The sequence below is a fragment of the Cavia porcellus genome, unplaced genomic scaffold, assembly GCF_034190915.1.
Source record: "Cavia porcellus strain 051 isolate PalLab524CR breed Dunkin Hartley unplaced genomic scaffold, mCavPor4.1 scaffold_9, whole genome shotgun sequence".
NCBI lineage: Eukaryota > Metazoa > Chordata > Mammalia > Rodentia > Caviidae > Cavia > Cavia porcellus.
In genome coordinates, this window is record NW_026947492.1 from 38,833,460 (window position 1) to 38,854,466 (window position 21,007).

The 21,007-nt window shown below is 37.5% G+C and overlaps 1 protein-coding gene and 1 pseudogene across 1 annotated transcript in view; both read left to right on the forward strand.

Annotated features, from left to right (window-relative positions):
* The window catches only part of Maml2 (mastermind like transcriptional coactivator 2), a 336,157-nt gene that overhangs the window by 5,201 nt on the left and 309,949 nt on the right, over positions 1-21,007 (forward strand). The gene's annotated exons all lie outside the window — the stretch shown is intronic.
* Positions 1-21,007, forward strand: part of LOC134477668 (large ribosomal subunit protein eL21-like) — a 134,801-nt pseudogene continuing 113,794 nt past the window's right edge.

Sequence of the window (21,007 nt, forward strand, 5' to 3'; positions counted from 1 at the left end):
ATGAAGTTTGTATGTATCTGTGTGTCACCAGTATCTGCAGCCAAAAGTCACTAAATGCCTTGATTGTCCCAGTAATTTATAATCTGTCTGCAAGTCTCCCAAGAATACAGCTTTGTGTGCCTCAGTCTCCTGGTGAGTGTCTCTGCAAATGAGCCTGAGAGAAAAGCACCCAGCTCAGCCCTGAGCAGGGAGTGTTGACCTGTGACCTGGGGGCTAAGACTGGAGGAATTCAGAAGGGGTCGCAGTGTGGACTTTTCCTAGGGCCTTCATAGTTAAGTCTCTGCCAGAAGAGTGGTGTGTCCACCTATGGACTTGTATTTTAGATTGTTTCTTTTGTTCAATTTGGAAGTAGCATGAGAATGTCTCTTTTTCTAGTGTTTTGGGATGAGAAATTAAACCAACTTCAGTGGTTATTGTGACTTTATAATCATAATACCATGCTGTCAGGGTAGTGAGGAAATAGTGGCCTTGCTGCACTCAAACTATATAAGGATAGAAACCAAAGGATGCCTGTTCTGCCACTCCTGGCCTCAGAAGGAGTCTCCTTTCTCCCTTCTACCCACCAACCATCTCCTAAAATTTTCCTTTGGAAAAGCTCCCTGAGTATAGTAATGATGTGGGAAGGTTTGATGCAACTTAGGAAGACAAGGATACTTTATTTCTAATGGTTGTCCTTCACTACAAATGTATGAGGTCTTAAGGATTGATCGACCCCATTTGGTTATTGGAAATTCCCTCTTCATTTTGGCTTTGAAATCTGGCTGTTACTTGGTATGATTTTCAGAGGTGGTGATGTAAGTGCTGTGTTAACCTGATAACACTGTGTCCAAAGAGAGGCCTGGGCATCTAGGAGTGATTCACCACACCCTTAGCATTGCCAGGACTCATTTTACCAAGCTCCTTTCATTAGCAGGGACACTGTTCATATAAAAGAGTCTTTGCTCAGACAAGGTGTCAGAATTCTTTCTTAATTTTATTGCTGGTATGTCCATAACCAGATTTATGTGGTCTGCATATGTTGAATGCATCACTTTAATGGTTAATTTGTATGCTGAAAGTGCCCATAGATGTCCTTTGGAGCAAAGGGAAGAGTAATGATCATCTAAAATCACATATGTGCTGTTCTTCAGACAAAAAGCTCCCATATACCTTCTAGTATGGTACTTGTATATAGTGAATAGTATTTGTTGAATGAAGGAGATTCTAGAGGTAAAAAAAAGAAAGAACAACTTCTTTCAGGGGGCATTGTGTTGACTTAGAGGGGTGTTCCACTGCACAGAATACACTGTATTTGAATTTTTTCAATAGCGTAAATTTCAAGAACAATGCAAGAATAACCTCTAGGCCAGTTCTAATTCTGTCCACTTTGAAAGCCTAATTCTGCAGTCCTTACTCAGCCAGTTTCTTCATTTAGCTCAAGTGCAAGTTCAGGGGAAGCCCCACTGCTGCAGAGATTGCAGGAACACAGCCTTTCAGAAGCTTTGACACTGTAGAGCTCTGAGCAGACCTACATTTCTAACCACTTCGCCAGATTTTAGGCACGAAATCATTTTCTGATGAAATATGTTTGAATCTTTGAATGAACTGTGAAACTAAATAATTGCTGGTCCATGGAACAGTAAAGTTAGAACTTCTATGGTACATTATTAATCTTTCTCTTGTGCCTGAGACAAGCTCATTTTCTTCTGCATAGATTGTGTTGCTAGGATGAGTAGATAAGTGGTTCCTAGCCATCTTTGGCCTCAGATTATCTTTTCTCTAATGGAGTGTGGAAGAAAGAAAGCAGATCAAACAAGGAGCCTGTATCCCCTCATTTAGTGCTTGCTTGATCACTAAGCAGCTAGGTGACCTAGGACAAATCACCTAGCAGTCACCTATAAAATAGAACTGTAATGCTACGCTAGGTTGTTGAGTAAAGCAAATGAATATGTGTGTGTTACTGAACAAGGTTTGGAAGACTTACGGCACTGCAGAAATACAGGGTATCACTACTAGCATTATTAATAATAAACAACTAAACAATGAATACTAATAACAGTTTTTCCAGAGATTTAAGGTATACTCAGCTTTCAGGTGTCTGTTTGAAATGATGAAATAGCTCTTTTTGTAAATAGAGGAATTGGTATTTTACATTTAGGGCTGTCAAGACTGAGATAGTGGAGTATGCTAGGTGCTTCTGAAGTCCCAGGAAACCCTACTTAAATTGCAATGCTACAAAAGTCTTGAGTGTATTTTAATGTGTGTCCTTTACAGGCTTGTTGCGTAGACTTGAGAAACTTTCAAAAGGCATGTCCTCCCAGAGTGTCTTAAGAATATTAAAAAAGTTGTTTACACAAATAGCATGAGAAAGTTAAATATTTTGTCAACAACAGTCTTCATGTTAATTGTTAGCTTAAGAAAGTCAAACAAGTTAAATCATTGCCAGGGTTCCCTGGTGATTTTTAACTGATAATATTACATTTCCAAGAGACAACTCAAAATTTGAGAACTGTAAGTGGAGTACCACATTCTAGGTGTCTACAGCTATCTATGTGATAAATGTCCTCCCCAAGATAAAGATAGGTATTTTTACATTATTTATATATGCAGCCATTGTTTCCTTAAAAACTGACCCATTTTTATTCTGACTTCTTGAACAAAGTAATAAAGAGAGAAGTCTTATCTGCCCAGGACCTCACTACTTCTTTCAAGTACAGTAAATGTTAAGAACTCACAAAACTAAAAAGGTTTAAGTGGAGAGAGAAGTTAAATGTAATAATTTATCACAAATTTGGGCTGGGGATGTGGCTCAGTGGTGGACTGTGTGCCCAGCATTTCCAGGCCCTATGTTCAGTGCCCAGCACCACAAATTTTTTTTTTAACAGACAGGAAACATGCCTTGATACGTTGATATGATCATGGAAACCAAGATGTTTTTGCTTACTTAGATATTTGTTTAGAGAAGACACCTTATATCTCTAAAATACTGTTATTGCTAAGTGATGTTCATCAGTTTTTTCTAAATCTTAAAGTTTCATGGCTTTCCTACACCTGTAATCATTTTTAAGAATCAAGATGTTTAAACATATATTTTCAAATGTTCTGAGATATACCAATGAAATATAACTAGAAGGAAGATCATGGTTAGCTGTTTTTGTATTTCTTGCTGTTCTGTTTTTGTTTTTATTATTGTTTGTGTATGTTCTTAGCATTGTTATTTAATTTCAAGGAGCTAAAAGGAAATCTGAAAAAATACAGTTCTGCTATGCAAGGCAGATAACCTCCTTGAATGTATAACATTACTTCCTTGTCCTTTAGTCCAGTGTCTTGCATCTCGTGTTCATAAGCAAGGCCATGTTGAATGCACACTTTTCCTTCTACATATTCATGCTTGTTTTCCCCATACTCCAACATATTCTGCAGGAAAATAAGGAGAAACACAACTAAAGACAAATTCCCTGCTTACTTACAGTCCAGTAAAGAAATCAAGACCACCTCAGTGAAGTACTACTGAAGTGCTAACCAGGTAGAATGGACCAAACCTGATAGAAAAAAATAAGAGAAAAAGGAGGATGAGGAAGAGGAGGAAGTGGAGGAGGAGGGGAAGAAGAAGAGGAGGAAGAAGGGAGGAAAAATATTTATTGGTCTCTAGAATGTACTGGATTTACTTTACATAGGTACTTTTTATGTCAAGTCAGCCAAAGCCAGATAAATTGGCAGTATTTGTAGCGTTTTACAAATAAGGACATTGAGACTTACTAATAAAATATATCAAAAAACTTAAAGCATAGGTTTTATTTTTAGACCAAAGTACTGTTAATACTTTACACCTCTTGCTGCATGAGTTTGGGAATTTTTTTTTTTTTTTTGGCATCAGTATCTTAATTTGAAAAGAACAGCCAATGCTGTTTGACATGCAGTTAGCATGGTGTTTCAAACAGTAATTTTTCAAAACATAAGTACCATTAATAGTTTGTAGCAAAGAGATCAAGTCCAGCCCAGGGATAGCTTTAGGAAGAATGTGAATCACAAGCAGAGTCTGAGAGAGGAGAGAAAAGGATAGAGCAGAGTCAAGAAACTTAACTGTTGGGGGAAAGAGTAAATCCTGACTGATAGTGTGGTTAGGTGAGTTGTTGCACATCCTGTAGGATCTGGGGATCTGGCAAGAGTAAACCAGAAACTCTGGTAAGTGATAGAGCAAGAAAGGCTCAGAGGACGCAGAAGCTAGCAACAATAATAATCCTTCATGCACTTGAAGACAAGTAGCACATTTCCCCTCTAGCAGCCTTTGCTCAGAGTGCATTTCCTAAGCGTGCTGTACTAAATATCTGCAAGTCCCTTGAGCTGCTTAATGCCTTGCTATTTACACACTTCTCCCATTCATGATGAGTTATATACAGTACGACATGGCCTTTGGCACCAAAAAGAGATGGTTTCAAAAGCACACTAGCAAGACACAGAAGAGAAACTAAAATCAGCAGTAGCATCAGAGCAATCCCTTTGCAAAGCACATTGGGACATCCACTGATTCAAGAACGGCCTTACAGATAAAAGTGTACTCTCTTACTGTGTAAACTGATCTTCCCAACAAATGAGGTTGCTTTTATACCAACGTGGGTAATGTCTTTTTGCTTTATAAAAACGTTATGAGCAAAAATTTATGAGAAACCATGATTCCAAATGGCTGTTGAGACTGATATACTTGCTTTTATTACAGATGTTTTACAGATCTTTTACTTGTCATAAGGTTCAGTTAGATAGTGCATGGGACTCAGCTAGCAGTCAAATTTCCCTTGTTTACAAGATACATTAAAATGGATTCTATGAAATAAATGGCAAAAGAGAAAAACCAACAACTCTTTGCCTCCCTGATTCACGGCATGTCGCTGGGATACTACAGGTTATCTACCAAGCATTGACCTTTTCCTACATGTGTCTAAGGGGCATATATGTGAGAATAAATACTGTTCTACATCCTTATAAGGGACATAAAGAAAGAAGTTTATATATTGTCCAGGACTAGGAGGACAGATAAAGAGCCAGTCCCTATTGTAACCAAATTAATGGAGGAGCGGCTATGAATATGAATACAAAACAATATTGACCACGAGTCTTCACAGGTCATAATGGCTTTATCAAGTATTTGTGGATAACATCAAGATTATGGAAATTATTCAGTAATTCGATAGTCAGTGTATACCATGTACTGTGCCAGGAATTGGTTGACAAGCAAGTTAATGTACACTTTGCCATCTTAGAACTTTTACTAAAGGGGGGATGTGAATGGAGTTGGACATAAGTGTATTAAATTGGCTTACAGAAGGAAGCAAGAGAGTGTAGCAGTTAAGAAGGCTGTGGAGCGAGACACCGTGTTTGAAATCACAGCATTTCCCTTTAATAATTGTGTCTTCTTGGATAAGCCAGTCAAATTTTCTTGCCTTGGTTTCCCTAACTGTAAAACAGAGTGATAGTAATTAACTGAGTTTGGGGATATGTTTCTTCTTAGGGTTTTTGATTAAATGAGTCAATTGTGTGACTCTTTTTAAAAGAGGCCTAATGAACTGTAGCTGTTCTTATTTAATGAGCAATGATATACTTGGATCATCCAAACAAAAGTCTATCTCCACAAGTGAATCAGACATTTCATGTGAGGACATGAACATGACTTTTCTATTTAACATGTACTGAAAACATTTAGTGAAGAGCCCAATATTGTTCAGTTTTCTTCGATGGTTTAACATGGAGATGCTTCCTGGGATAGACTTATATGTTTCTGGGCTGAAGTAAGTGTTTATTTCTTGAGAATGGGACCAATTAATACCCCTTCCTAGAAGCCTCATTCTGACACTTGCCTGGAATGTCTTCTTGACTCCCTACTTCTAGATTACAGTCTGAATTTCCCTTCAGTCATTCAACCAATGTTTAGTAGGTAAGTAAAAAATTTAAACTATGAAAAGTCTGAATCATTAGAAGTGAATAACCTAAATTAAGTTATATGAGTTATTAAGTTATTAATTCAAATTAATGAATCTGATTACAGAATCACTAAAAGCTAGAATTTCCCTGCTGTGGAGATTTCCATTTAGGCTTTTGAAAACCAGATCTCTGGCCAAATGTACTATGAATCACTTAGCTCTTTGCATCCACAAGTGAACAGGCAACACAAAACTGTCATCTTCCCAACCTTGAGTGAATACAAGCTAAAAATTCCATGTCTTAATGTGGTTCTTGGCTACACATCTCTTCTTTGCTCAGTCTGTACCTCCCAAAATGTGCCTTGCCATAACAACCACAAGGAAGGTGTCACCAAGGCTTCAAAGCAAGTTTTGGTGATAATTCTTCATCAAAAGAATAATGTTTTTGTGAAGAAATGACAAGATTAGAACAAGAGCAATCCTTGTTTTGGTAGGTTATATTTGTGCATAGGTGGACTTAGTGCTTCTAACTCAGGACAAATAATGCAATCAAGGAGCTGGTGATTTAGCTCAGCGTTGTAAGCACCTGCCTTGCAAGCAGGCAGTTGTGAGTTCAATCCCTGGTACCGATAAAAAAAGGAAAAAGACAAAAAAAAATAATAATGCAATCAAAATTTTGTTTATCTGTTGGTTTCTTTATTCCCCACCATTAAACTTAGAGGTACCCTGATCCCTCACATGAATAATAATGCTCAAGAAGTATTAAGTCAAACCCATTGGAGTTTGTTTTGTTTTATTTGGTTTTTAATGGTCTTACTTCCTAAGCCATTGTGCTAGGCTCATACATAAATGTAAAATTTTTAATATTGTTGCTTTTAAAATTCTCTTTTGTTAGAAATGTGGCTGAGTTATGTTAGGATTTATTGAACACACTAAGAGCTCTCACCCATGTGAAGCCCACTGCCTTGAATTTCTCTTTCTACAACAGAATTCTTTTCAGGTAGTTCTGATGGTTTTGGACAGAAAGTTAATTACAGGTTTTAAAAAAGTAAATTAAAGCAAAAGTCTGTGGCAACAGCTAATAACTAGAAGTTATTGTTGGACACAATATCTGTTGGACACAAAGTGTAATCTTTTAAGTCATGGTAACCAAGGTGCAAGACATAGTTTAATTGAATATAGTGCACACTGTAATATGTCTTTGGAATGATGATTGCCATGCTTACATATAAACTGCTCATTTCTGGAGGTTTCCAGAGTTTAGATTATATAAAAATACAAACTTTCTCTAGCTAAGCAGCTGAGAAATCAAGTTTTTTGTTGCTGCCATTGTTCTCCTAAGTGGACTGTTACTCGTTCCCCTGGCTGAGGTTTGCACATTTGATTGCCACACAGCACTGTGTAACTTCAGCAAAGAGCGTGCGCTAGTGGTATTATCCCATTCTGGTTGTTTTACAAAAGTGTTGAGAAAGTGCAGAGTGCAGACTTGAAAGAAAGCAGGAAAGTACAGCAGTCCTCTGACAGAAACATCAGACAGAGGCGACAGCTTAGTTTGGATCCGACTCCTGTAACACCAAAGAGAGCTTCCTTTTCTTGCTTAGATTCTTTGCATGTGGATCTGTTTGCAAGCTCAGTCCCCCAGAGAGAGATTCTGAGCTGTCTTTGTGCTAAATTAAACATTAGTTTTTCTCCTTGGAAACCTGATCTTGCACAGAGGAGGCAACAGTATCTTTCTCAGAGAGCTCCCAGCTAAGCATTTCCCTCAGGAAGACACTAGGAACCTTTTCACCTGTGCTATCTGCTTTGCTGATGTGAGTGTATGTTGCAGCGGAATTGTTTTGTCTAGTGAGGTCTAGAAGCCCGTACCGCAAAGACTCATACTTTAATCCTTGGTATAAGGCTGCCTTATGCTGCCTTAGCACATAATAAATGATAATGGTCAGAGTAGCACTCAGATCATGTAGGATTACAACCACAGGTGGGAAAGAATTTCTTAATCTCCCTGTTTCCCAAATTTTGTACTCACAGCAATGAAAGGGGACGTGTTACAAAATAGAAGTTGTATTATTTCTAGCTTTCTCTTTATTTTCATCCTGCCCAACCCTTAGGGGCAGTTTAGATTTGCTAAAAATAGGCAAGATTCTACAATTTATGGAGTTGTAGAAACCATTAGAGAGCAAACAGACCAAACCATCTTTTCATAGATAAAGAAATAATAGCACATTTTAAAAAGCAAAACAAAACAAAGTATCCCCAGATCTCATAGGTAGGAATAGAACCCACGTTTCCTTGCATCTAAATACTAATTTTATGAGAGTTTTGTAAACTGTACTAAAAAAGAAAGAAGTTGGGAGAATTTTAGATATTTATTGAAATGTTGAATTTAGAATCTATGGTACTTTATTTCAGGGAATTTAGACCCTCCTGGTAGATTACTTTTTAATTAATGCAGCAATTCCTTCCATCTCTCAGACCTTTTTGCAATGCAACATTGTCATGCATCTCATAAAAAAGTAAATGATGGCTCCTCTTTTGAACGTTGAATGAATTTAAATTACTTTCAGTGGTAGTATGTGACTAATATGATATTCTTCCGCCTCTGAAGAGGCCTTCATGAAACTGTCTGGGAACAATGACCTAAGACCGCATAAGGAAGGGGAGCTAGCCAACTAGAGGATGCACCTTTGAATACTGCTTCCTAAAGGAGGTAGGACCCTACCTCCTTTAGCCAGCACCACTGTCCATGTGCAACCAGCCATTCCTCAGCTCAACGCGGGCCCTCAGGTGAGAGCTCAGATGAACCTGGCAGAGAAATGGACGAACAACAGAATCTTAAGATATTATGACATTGTTCTTTTTTATTTTGTTTCGTGTATTTTTTTATTGATACATGGTTTTGCTATGTAATGATTGCATTCCTCTCAGAGAGCTGTCTCATGTCCATAAAATGTCTCTGTTTTAAACCACTGTTTTGGGGGTGGTTTGCAAGACAACAAAGATGAACTGAATCAGAACTGGAAAACCTGTTTAACATGGAAAATGACTCTACTTCTTTAGCAATGTTACGTTAGATGAGTTATGAGCCATCTCTGAGCCTTACTTTCTCCTTCTTGAAATAATAGTAACATCTCTAAAAGTTGTAAGTATTAAATGAGATGATAAATGGAAAAACCTGACATGTCATCAAACACATGCCAGAGCTTAACAAACATTAGTTTCCTTATTTTCCCCTTTGTCTCTTGTCATTGTGCTATCATTGAAGCTCCCATTTCCTCTGTCACCTCACTTTTGTTTCATGTGTATCAACATTCTCATAGGCTTTCCCAGTTCATTGTTCCGCTGAACAGTAATTAATTTTGTCCCTACTGAATGGTACCCTGGTGCTGTCATTCTTCCTAACTACCAAATTTCCAACATTCCTGTTATGCTCCAGAGAGTCTACCCTTAAAATGTAAGAGGGTTAACCTCATAAAGACAGCGCTCCCCTTGCACTGTTATGCTATCCTTGGGAGGGTCAAACAGCCCAGCAAATATATATGGGCACTGTAATTGCATTCGATCTTCTAGGTCACAGAAGACTTTGTGAGCTACTACAGTGTACATGGGGAACTAGTAAGGGTATTCCATCTTTAAGAGTGCTGATTCCAAATTCTGTCACTATTTATATTTGGGGGTTTTTTTGTAGGAAATTACTCTCAAGGCTTTGTTTCCATTGTATCCTTCACAATATGTGATTAAACAAAGAGTGATACAGTAATACTATATTATACTTACTATTTACAGGTGCTTTTGAATGGTCTGGAAATTGGAAGTTGAGGGCTCTGATACTCACTAGTCCTGTGGTTCAACCAGGGCTTACTTTTTGTTTAGGCTGCCTCTGAGGCCTCTTTCCATATGGCACATTATGAAGAGTTTCTTGGTCTTTTGCTTTTGTTTCTTAAATTTCAGTATCTCCTTAAATATATCTTTTAAAGAAGAATAAAAAGGAAAAGTGACCAAGGTGAGAATATTTTGGCATTTAAAAAAAAATATTACTGAGGCAGAGAATCTGATGTAATCTTGGGCCTAAGACCTAGCCACAGCAGAAGAGGACAGAGCCCAGGCAGATAACTGCTTAGTAACTTTCCTGGAAGTCATGATTAAATCATTCCATATCTGACCCTAAAGGGGAGGGAGGTGGGTTCTAATGCAAGAAACACAGTTGTGGGAGCACAATTTGATTCATTATATTTACTTTTAGAAAGAAAATTGATTGTTCCCCAAATTTTATCATCTATATTTGCAACATGCTTGTGAGGTAAGCATAGCTCCCAAGTAAGATCCTCTGTGAAATAATTACATGAACATAATATGTAAAATGAAAGGTAAAACATTCTTTTAAAATGTTGTTGCTTAGGAATTGACTCATTTTTCAGCTAAGTACAGCATATCAGTCTCTCCTGTTTGTCTTTCTCTTCATAGACACATAGCAATTGGAAAGTACAGATTGATGGATGGGGTTTTGTGTGTCACCACTTCACTTTGTAAATATGTTTCCGCTTTAAAGGGGAGCTATAAAAGAGAGTCACTGAGAAATTGGCCTGGGGGAGGAGACTTCAATCCATTGCTTTTTTTTTTCCTTTTTTTTTTTTTTCTTATCACTAAAACCCTAAGCAGAGAATGTAATCACCTATTTCCCAAGGGCAGCCCTAAGCCCTTAAAACTCAGCTCTGTCTAGAGATTTAATAGAACCGGGAAAAAAATACACAGGATATGCCTCCAACACACCAACAAAGGAAAATATTCTTAAATAAATATTGAATGGAGAGAATTTCTTGTCACAAATCACTTCTTTCCTATCTCCTAAATGCAGTTGGAACACAGCTCTTCAAGTTGACTCTTTAGGATTTCAGGAGTCTTAAAGGTCTTTGAATCATGTTTTAAGCTCCAGGCCAGGCATGAGCACTTTCCTTAACAAAACCAGAAGCAACTAGCATGAAACCAAAAGGGTTATTTCATGGTGGTTGCCATTTATGTTGTTTTAAAAAGTAGACAAACTCAGTTTTACTGTCAGGTTGGAAACAGAGATACTGACAATTTTTCAGTTACTTCTAAACACCTTGGAATATCTTTTGTTAAGATTTTCAGACGTAAATATCTTGATGTCATGCTATACCACATAGTTTTTTATTTTTCTTTTTTTTTTACACTTTTTTTTTTCTTTTTTCTTTTTATCGTACCCGGGATCGAACTCACGACCGCCTGCTTGCAAGGCAGGTGCTTACGCTGCTGAGCTAAATCCCCAGCCCCTAGCTTTTTCTTTTTTAAAGACCAAAATAACATCAAATTGCTTTTCTTTCCCAATAAATGGAGTCTTACTTTTGCTAGAAAATGTACCCGAAGCTTTCTTTTCTTTCTTTCTTTCTTTCTTTCTTTCTTTCTTTCTTTCTTTCTTTCTCTTTCTTTCTTTCTTTCTTTCTTTCTTTCTTTCTTTCTTTCTTTCTTGCTTTCTTTCTTTCCTTTTCTCTTTCTTCCTCTTTCTCTCTCTCAAGTTTGTTCATCATGATTTTCTTAGTTTATATGGATACAAGCTGGTTATACGATGACTTTTCAGAGAAAATAAGAAATTAAGAAATGCATTAGGGAACATTTAAATAAAATTACTGCAGAAAACAAGAACTTGACAATTTACAGATACTGGGAAAAGGAATATTATATGACGATGATAAGTATAGAATAGCAGGAAGCCTCCACCTGGCCCTGGCTTTACCAGGGTGACCTTGCTGCCAGTCACTCTCCTTTGTTTCTTCATTTTTCCACCTGCAGCTCAAAAGGATTGGCTCCCCTAGCACTGTATTTGCTGGATTGTTCTTGTCATATGTGACTCAACTCAAGTATCATCTCCTGGAGAGACCTCTCTGGCTGCACTAGCCAGCGGAGACACACATGACTGATCTGTCCTCAGTTTCCACATTATTTCATCCTATTACCAGTTTTTAATAGTTTTTATCACTATCTGAATTTATGCCGCTTTCTAGTTTATTTGTATATTTCCTCTGTCTCCCTCACTGGAATGTAAGCTCCAGGAGACCAGGGAACTTGGTCCGTTTTGCTCACCACACGTATTCCAAGCCTTTAGCAGTTCCTGGTGTATTTGAGGTATGCAATATTTACTGAGTCAATGACCAAGCCAGTCACTTTTAAACTAGATAAGCCTTAGAAGCCTTTCCATGATAGGGATAGGGAAGAGAGTTAATTGTGCATTTAACAATGTGTATGCTGGCCCTGTTGCAACTAAAAACAGAATTCCAGTGAAAACCCTCAAGGACTAAATAACCTCTTAAAATTCTTTCCAGGTTAAAATTCTGAAGCCCACACTGTCATGAAAGGAAAGTCTTGGTGCAAAGGGAAAGGATGAGGGAACAGATGTTACAGAGGTCGAGGCACTACTGCATGCTTAGTCCTGTGCTAGGCACACAGGAGAGACCTGGTGCTCTGGTGATGAACTTTGTACTTTACTGAAGGAGAGACAGATGAAACAAAGAAACAAGACAAGTGCAACTAACATTACAAAGTGTAACTCTTTTTTTCGTTACTTACTGTGGCTGATTAGAGATTGATTTGGGTTAACTAAAAGAAGAAAAATCTGGGAAACACCCTAAAATGTGCAAAGTGAGAATCACAAACAAATGTCTACACTGCAAGTTGGAAGAAGACTCCTTTGCCTGTGGCCCCTTCAACCCTGGACATCTGGCAGCACAGTGGTCTTCCTGGCCTAAGCTCTGTGCTCATTTAGTCAGAAATGCTGATTCTGGTGCTTTATAGAAAAAGGCGATCACATCAGCATCTTCCACGCCTTGGAAGTATTGTGATCATTTTGTTAGAAATCATTGAGATTTGGGAAGTAAATAGAAACTGCTGAAAGATAACTTTTGTGGAAAAGAATGTCACTCCTCTTTAGAAATAGAAACAAAACAAAACACAGGAAAAATAAAAACAGAGGTTTGGGGTGTAGTTATTTAACATGCACAAGGCCCTGGGTTCTATGTCCAGGACAGTTTAAAAAAATAAAAACAAAACAAAACAAGACAAAAAACTAGAAACAAAGAAATGCTTAGAAAGTTAGCATCAGGACAGTAAGGAAGCTGAGGCACTGGAGGCATGCCGTGTTGTTTGGAAGTATGCAGAACAAGATAAGGGTGTTTGCAGTAAAATCATACATGTACCGGAACATATATTCCTCACAGAAATTCTATATTGTCAGTAAGTTACCAATGTAGTTACTTGTATTTTACAAATGAGAAACAGACCTAGGAAGCTGAAGAATGATATTTTTTAAATAACAAATTTGCAGTGTATGAAAAATGTACATATGCATTACCTTGGTATGTTAACTAGGGTATTTATAGTCTGGTTTTTGAGCCATGGAGATAGAGACTCAAACTTGTCTATTCTGAATCCCATAGTAGACATCAATCCACTCTTGGCCAGCCTTGCCCTGTGCAGGACACACAATTGATGAGCTGGGCCACAAATCCCTAGCTACATTTTCAGCTAGATGGGGACATTAAACCCTTGTGCTCCCAGAAGTTCACCCACACATAACTGGAAGCAATGAGTCTACTAGAAAGAATGGGAATCATGAATGGAATGAGGATGTCAGACACCCAGGCCACACTAGAATAAAGGAGGCTGAAAACAGAAAGTTTTTGCTTTTCCTTGTAATTTAATAAGAAAACTCTGTAATGTATACAAAAACAAAGCAAGGTGAGAAAGCATTTTGTGAAACCCCACATTTTGTTATCTGTATTTCTTGTGACTCTCAGCAGTCAAGTGGTAGAACTAGGGGAAAGTTTCTGGGGTCAATATGAAGACACACTTGATCTTGAATCGAAGAAGTAGAGTCTCCCCTGAACAAGGATTGGCTTCTAAATTTACTGTTGTTTATTTTGGAATGAATATTTTAGAACTTAAGGAAGAGATCTGCAGATCTTTGCTGAAAAGGGATTTTTAATCCATTTGAAATCTAAGTAAAAAATATATTTTTAAAATCAATGAATGTTTTTCTTTATTACTTATAGAAAATTTGGAGGTTCATATTTAATAAGATTTTTCCTCAGGGTGTGAATGTGCTTTATCTAGCTTTGTAATTCTAGAGCATACAATAGTGTCACATCTTTAGTAAGCAAGCTTTCAGGATATACTGAACTACATTGTCACAACCATTAATATTGAATTTTTTTGTTTTGTATCAGGGATGGGATGGAGCTCATGACCTTGTACCTTCCAGGCAAGCACTTACGCCACTGAGCTAAATCCCCAGCCCCTAAGCATAAATTTTTAAAGAACCATACTCTTTATAATTTTGTGAATTATACTATGCACCAAATGTGATACAGTGATCTTCAAACATCCTTTTGATTTAGCACATGTGAAAAAAAAGTCACGTCTCCTAAGTGTCTGGATTAAGTTTTTAAAATATTTATTTATATTCTTATAATTGCATTATGATATTACTCCCATTTGACAGAAGAAATTGAGGCTTGAGTTGAAATAACATGCTCAGGTCACATGGCGTATAGAATGGAGTCAGAAACTGAACAGAGCCTGGTACTGATAAAAAAAAGAAAAAGACAAAAAAAAAACTGAACAGACAAGGCTGATGCCAGTGCCCAGGCTTCTAATTGCTGTTTCATACTGTACATAGGAGAAGAAAACCACTCATGTATTGTCAGACTCCAGGCATGAATTTGGAAGCCAAGTGCAACAAAACATTTGGAAATTGATGACAATTAGACCTAACTAGTCATCTAAGCTTCAGGTAAAATTCAGAATGAATGCCTGGGAGCCACATATTAGTCTTTAAAGCAGTTGCCAGTTTTTAAAATGCTTGAACATGTAGTCTGTGAATGACAAATGTGTTTCAGCTTGTGTTCCAGAACAGGTTTTAGTAGGGGGACTGTGTGAAGGATTCCAATGATACCCAAGCTCAGGGAAAAGATTGCTGGTTGATCATCAACATCTGCCCTTTGATGATCTGAGCAGACAGCCAAGCTGACAGTTCCCAAAGGAGGAGTCTTTAGGGTTAGGAATTGAGACACAGAGCATCCTCAGTATAGATCCTTGATGAAATTTTAATTCCTATGGAGAAATGAATCATGACTGATTATGTGTGAGTAGGCCTAAATCCACTTATAGAACAAGCTTAGGTTCAAATAAGTTAATCAAGTTAATGATAACTTCCTTGAAGACAAGTAAGTTCCTAGAAGATATCACAATCTTTCTTTCCTTCTAGGAGGAGAGATGAAATTTTTCCATTATTTTATAAAATATAATGTGAATTCAACTCCACTTTCTTGCTGACCTGAATTCAAGCTACTATCTGTAAGCTTGTCTTACATGGCAGTAATTGAGATGCCATCACTGATGTATATTCTGGAGGAAATCCTCTCTGGGTAGAAATTGCCACAGAGAAAAAGTAGAATTGTGCTGATGGTGATCTACATTTAAAGGTGATCAACGAGCTTTCTTTGGGGAATCAATCTTGAAATACATAGCAGTAAAACATTTTTTGAGCAAATATATCTTGAAATGTTTTGTCTAAATTTGACCCTAGGCACTAAGGTAATCTCCACGGTTTCTCAGTCTTCTTTTCTTTTCTTCATTTTTAATCAATAACCTTTTTATGCTAACAATGTCTTGAGCCTGTGAGTTTTCTTGATTGAGCACCCAATTCATTGCAATGGCATAGACATGTTCCATAGTTTTGTCAGATACTTTAAGGCCTCTAAGGCCCAAAATATTTGAAGCCTAGGGTTGTGGTGGGAAGAAGAATCCACTGAAACTAGGGATAATGTACTTCTTTCCTCTCTATAGAGCACCTGGCTCCAGGAGATCTGAATATTTTTCTTCTTTGTGTGTGTGTGTTCGGTCTAGTTTCTGGAATCTGAACAGAAAGTGAATTTAGCTTTCTTCATGCCTAACATAGTTCCTTAACTTTGGACTTCAGTTATCTATTCTGTTATCTGTCAAACCATTTTTTTTTTTTTTGAAGGCAAGCAATTCTCAGCAGCTCAGCTCTTTTTATTCTCATTCTCTTTTGCAGTTTAGTTTTCAGCCCAGGCCAGCATTTTTTTCTTTTTTACTGTGTTTTTAAATGATCTCTCCTGGTTTTCAGCCCCGTCTCCCCACCTTGACCTCTAACTGGAAATTTATGAGTCTGTGTCATTGTGGGGAACTTGTTGGTAAAAAGGAGAAAGCTAGATTACAGCTCTGTCGTGGGGATTTTCGTAGTCACACTGACTCTTTATTATTAGCTGTGTACTCCAAGCTGCTAGAGTTCCTATTTTGGCAGTGGACCATCAAACACCCTATTTTTAAGAGCCTTTAACTTAGTTGTAAACATGTGCTGTGTGACTAGGAGCTCACTTTCTTCACTCAAATTTACCAAAAGTGGTTTAGCTGTTGAAAAGTTGTTATGATGAAAATAAAATAAAATAAAGTAAAAGCTCAGACTCCAAGATTATTTTTCCACTCATCTAACTCAAAATTGTGTGTGATCATAGAAAAAAAATTGGTATTTAGTTGCTAATTTGATGGTCCAGTCATATTGCTAATTTGAGAGGAACAAGAAATGGAACTGCTGGGTCATTTTACTATGACAAATGTTCATCAAAATGCATGAACAGAATAATGTTTGCTGCACATATTTACATGATTGACCTGGACAGTTCAGAAAAGTCAGTCCAGTTTGTAGAATAAATTGTTTAGAGTTTAAAAAATCTGTATTTAGAATAAAAATGTTCTAAAGACATATTTCTTGCATACTGTAAATTCAAGAGACCTTACCAACCCCAGTAAGAGGACACAAATACCATCCTGAAGTCTTGAGTCATGCATGCATTGATGAACTATTGATCTAAGGACCTTAAACTAACATACACAGAAAAGAAAGAGTATCAGAAATATATCTATTTGTGTGATCTCTGGAAGGAATTCAAGACAGTGTAACAAAACACACCTTAATCTTTTGAGGAGATTGTGACTTACAGTCTTAAAGCAGGAGCTTTAGGAATTTAAATGTTAAAAAGGAGAGGTCAAACTTTGACATTTTTCTCTAATGATTTAAGACTGCAACATTAGGCATATTCTTGTGCTTCATCACAGAGTTTAGCATTTTATGAAATCTTGAACAGCAGAGTAAGGCATCCTTGGTTGGAGACTGGCACGTCTACAGAGTGGGGAATGTGTGTGTGTGTGTGTGTGTGTGTGTGTGTGTGTGTCTGTGTGTCTGTGTGTCTGTGTGTGTGTCTGTGTTTAGGAGTCATGAGCCCAGTAGGCAGCCATGTGTTACTCACATACCTGGGCTTGGAAGCTCACTGCTTAAATAGTGTGCCCTTTCTGCATGGACCCCCTTTGAAGGCTCCTTACCTCATTGTTGATTTTACCCCTCAGATAAAAAATTGTTTTCCTCTGAGGCAGATGAGCAGTAACACTAGCCAGTACATGGTTTCCACATGCATTTTATCTCTTTCTTAAGTGGCTAACTCAAAATGCATCCCTTTCATGGTCCTTGTCATATAATATGTAGTCTTACTGCCTCATTCTGTGCTCCAGCTTTTAAATCATATCCTCTTCAAGCACTTTCAAAGGCAAGAATGTTCTGGTTGTAGCAGGCTTTTGTTTGCTACAAATGGTGCTCACTTGGTTTTTCAGGCGTGAGAAGCCCAGATACATAAACACATATCACAGACACACACATAGACACACAGACACAGACATACACACACCACAGACACACACACACACACACACCTACTTCACAAACACCTGTCCCTACCTACTTAACAAATAATGATCTGAAGACTGTAATTGTTCATACAATAGAAATTGACAAGATAATGTCTCCATGCCAGAGGAAAGTGGATAAGGAAAGGGGAGACATAACCCAGCCTCTGAGTGAAAATTAACCCCCTCTATTCCTGACAGTTAGATACGCTCAGAGATGAGACCAGATCTTCTGCCAGTCCTCTCTAGAGTCAACACAATGTGCTTCCTCTTTGCGTTACCCTAAGCTTGTGTATACCATAGGGCCAGGGAATGGTTTCAAAATTACACTATTCAGTCCATTGGACAGAGTTGCTTTGGGGTTGTGATGATATGTCTAAGTGTTACCTTCTTTAGGACTCCTTTCCTTTAGTATCCTGGAGTATCATCAGACCACTGGCTGTACTTCATTGTTAGGTTTGCAAGAGCATTAATTTTACAGTGACATAAGATAATCATTGTAACTAGGAGTTAATTTCAATGCATTTCATTTTTGCCTTTTTGTTGAGTTGCAAGTATTTAATAGCGTAACTCATAAAACCCCTTTGGTAGAAAACATTATATTCTTGTCTGGTTCACATGTATGTTATGATCTTAGCCACCATAGCATGACCCTTGTTGCTTCTTCAGGACAAGCTAGCACACTGATGAATGTCCCTCAAATGATGCTTTAAATGAGGTAACACCGAATGTTTTTTGCCCACTTCAGAAAAATCTCAGGTGATTCCTTCTGAATGCTAGCTTTCTATATGTATGAGCTCTGATACGCTCATTGGCTTCATTACACTTACCACACTCTGAAAATTATCTAATGATTTTGTTTTATGGATTATGGTATTTCCTTTACTACAGATTGAAGTTCTAAAAACTAAAGTAAGATCAAATTTATTTTAATGTCTGCAGGAAGACTTTTCCTAAAAGTTCACAAGAGTATCTCTTTTCTCCTTTGGAAAGGTTTGAAGGTTTGATTTTTTTCAAAAGTTAGATTCATATCATCATATAACATCATATAACAAGATGACAAGATTAGTTAATTGTATCAATTATCTATTGTTGCATAACTAATTACCCCAAAATGTAGCAACTGCAAACAACAAACATGTATTATCCCATATGATTTTGGAGGATTAGAAATTCAGGAGCTGTTTAGCTAGGTGGTCCTAGCTTGGGATCCCACTGGCTTTGAGTTACCTCAAGCTCCATTAAAGACATGGGGTCCGGTTCCTAGTTCACTCACATGGTTGTTGGCAGGAGATCTCAGTTTCTTCCTGGCTGGAGGCCAGAGGCCTCAGTTCCTTCCTGTGTTGGGCTATGCATAGGCTTCATGTTCTCAAGTCACAGCAGCTGGCTTTCCCCAGAGACAGTGATCCAAGAAGAAGAACCTAGTGCAGAAACCACAGTGTTTAAACTAATCTCAGAAGTAACAGACCTTCTCTTTTATTCTGTTTGCCATATAGAGCAAACCTGAGTCACTATAAGAGTAAACTACACAAAGATGTGAATGAATGCCAGGAAGCAGGTTGATTGGAGGCCATCTTGGAAGCTATTTAACACATTAGTGAGAAGACATTGGCTGAGACCCCAATTACTATGTCCTCTACTATGATATTAGTTAAGGAAGGTTGTACAACTTCTTATCCTAAAATTTGGCCATCTTTTCATTTCAGCTATAAACTGGACATTGTTTTAAACACTTAGGATATACCAGAGAATAAAACAAAGATCCTCACCCTAAAATTCTTACATTTTGTTCTCTGCTTTTCATGTAATAAATCCTATAGGTCAGTAGGCTATGTAATCAGAGTATGTACAAAGACCTCAAATCATATTTGAGACTTGATTTGCCTTTGACAAGCTTTAGCATAAAAAAATTAATTTCTTTGTGATAATAAAAACAGGCTTTTAGAAACACATCACAATATCTCTCCAGTGATTGCATTCTTCAATTAGTTAACTCTTTCAAATGATCATTTCTCTGTCTTTGATGGCTCAAGTTAGGAAATAAAGAATTCAAGAATTAGTTAAGGTTTAAGAGAAATAGGCACATTACTTAAGAAATAGAATGTGGGAGTCAGACTACCCTGTATTTGAGTCATAACTTTTCAACTATCTTCCTACTATTGACCTTGGGCATATTATTTGACTCATTTAAATCTCAATTGTGTCATCTCTAAAGTGGTGATAACAATAACATCTTTCTTGGAGTTGTAAGCAACAAAAGACTTAAAACACACATAGGATCTAGTGCATAGATAGCATTGGATTTTATTTGCCTTTTCATCTTTCAGACTGGCGCCTGTGTACTCATTCATTACCACGACTCATTACCAAAGTTGCTATCAGAATGACTCCAAGTTTAAACCAAAAAATGTAAGGCAATGTGAGGCATAACTTTATTTCCAAAGCAACCTCCCCTTCTCTGTTAGTTGCCACAACTATAACTGTTCCTAGAGTTTACACAGGAAGTATAACTTCATTTGGGGTTCACAGACTTTGTCTTTTGATATATTAACAGTTTACCACTTAGATACATAACAATGCTGCTTTTAATATCCATCTGATGGGTTCCTACTTAAGTTATTCCTGTTGAATATGGCATGCTAATAAGTCATCTGTTGGCACTGGAACTTGGAAAAGAAAGCTGTGTGTGCTCTGGAATTTGTGTCTCGTTCAGTCAGCCTTAAGCACTTGAGCAAAAAAGTGCCTGATTTTCCTCAGCCCAGTGCTGACCAGGTAGCTGCTTCCTGCCACAAAGGTACTGGTTTTCCCTGGAAGACTGCAATTCTGCTATCAGTCTCTCTGTCCTTTTATTTTGTGCAGGAACATCAGAGAAACTGACAGAAGAAAGGAACTCTAGATACCACTGCCAGCCTCAGAAAAGATATAAAAATTCAATAAATGAAATGTCTTGTCAGAGGGGAGTGCTTGTAATTCTTGAAGACAGTTGGTAATTTGAACTTCTATATATCTCATATAACCCATAATTTGCAAGAGCTCCACTGGGAGTGAGGTGTGCACATGAGTAATATATAATTCCTTGAACCATCTGAAGAAATGAACAAAAGCAACTAATTTCCAGGTAATCATGCACTCTGGATTAGTTAAAATGAAAGACATTATAAAGATGCAGGAGATTGAAAAGGGCTAGGGAAAAGAGAACAAATGTTTTGGATTTAGATTAACTTGGTTGGCTCTGGGCCCTCAAGAGATGGAATTTCTTAACTTATGCAATTTTGAAATGAAATGAAAATAATACCTACCTGGAAGATTGAGTATATAAAACACATAACTCTTGATAACTTTTTGAA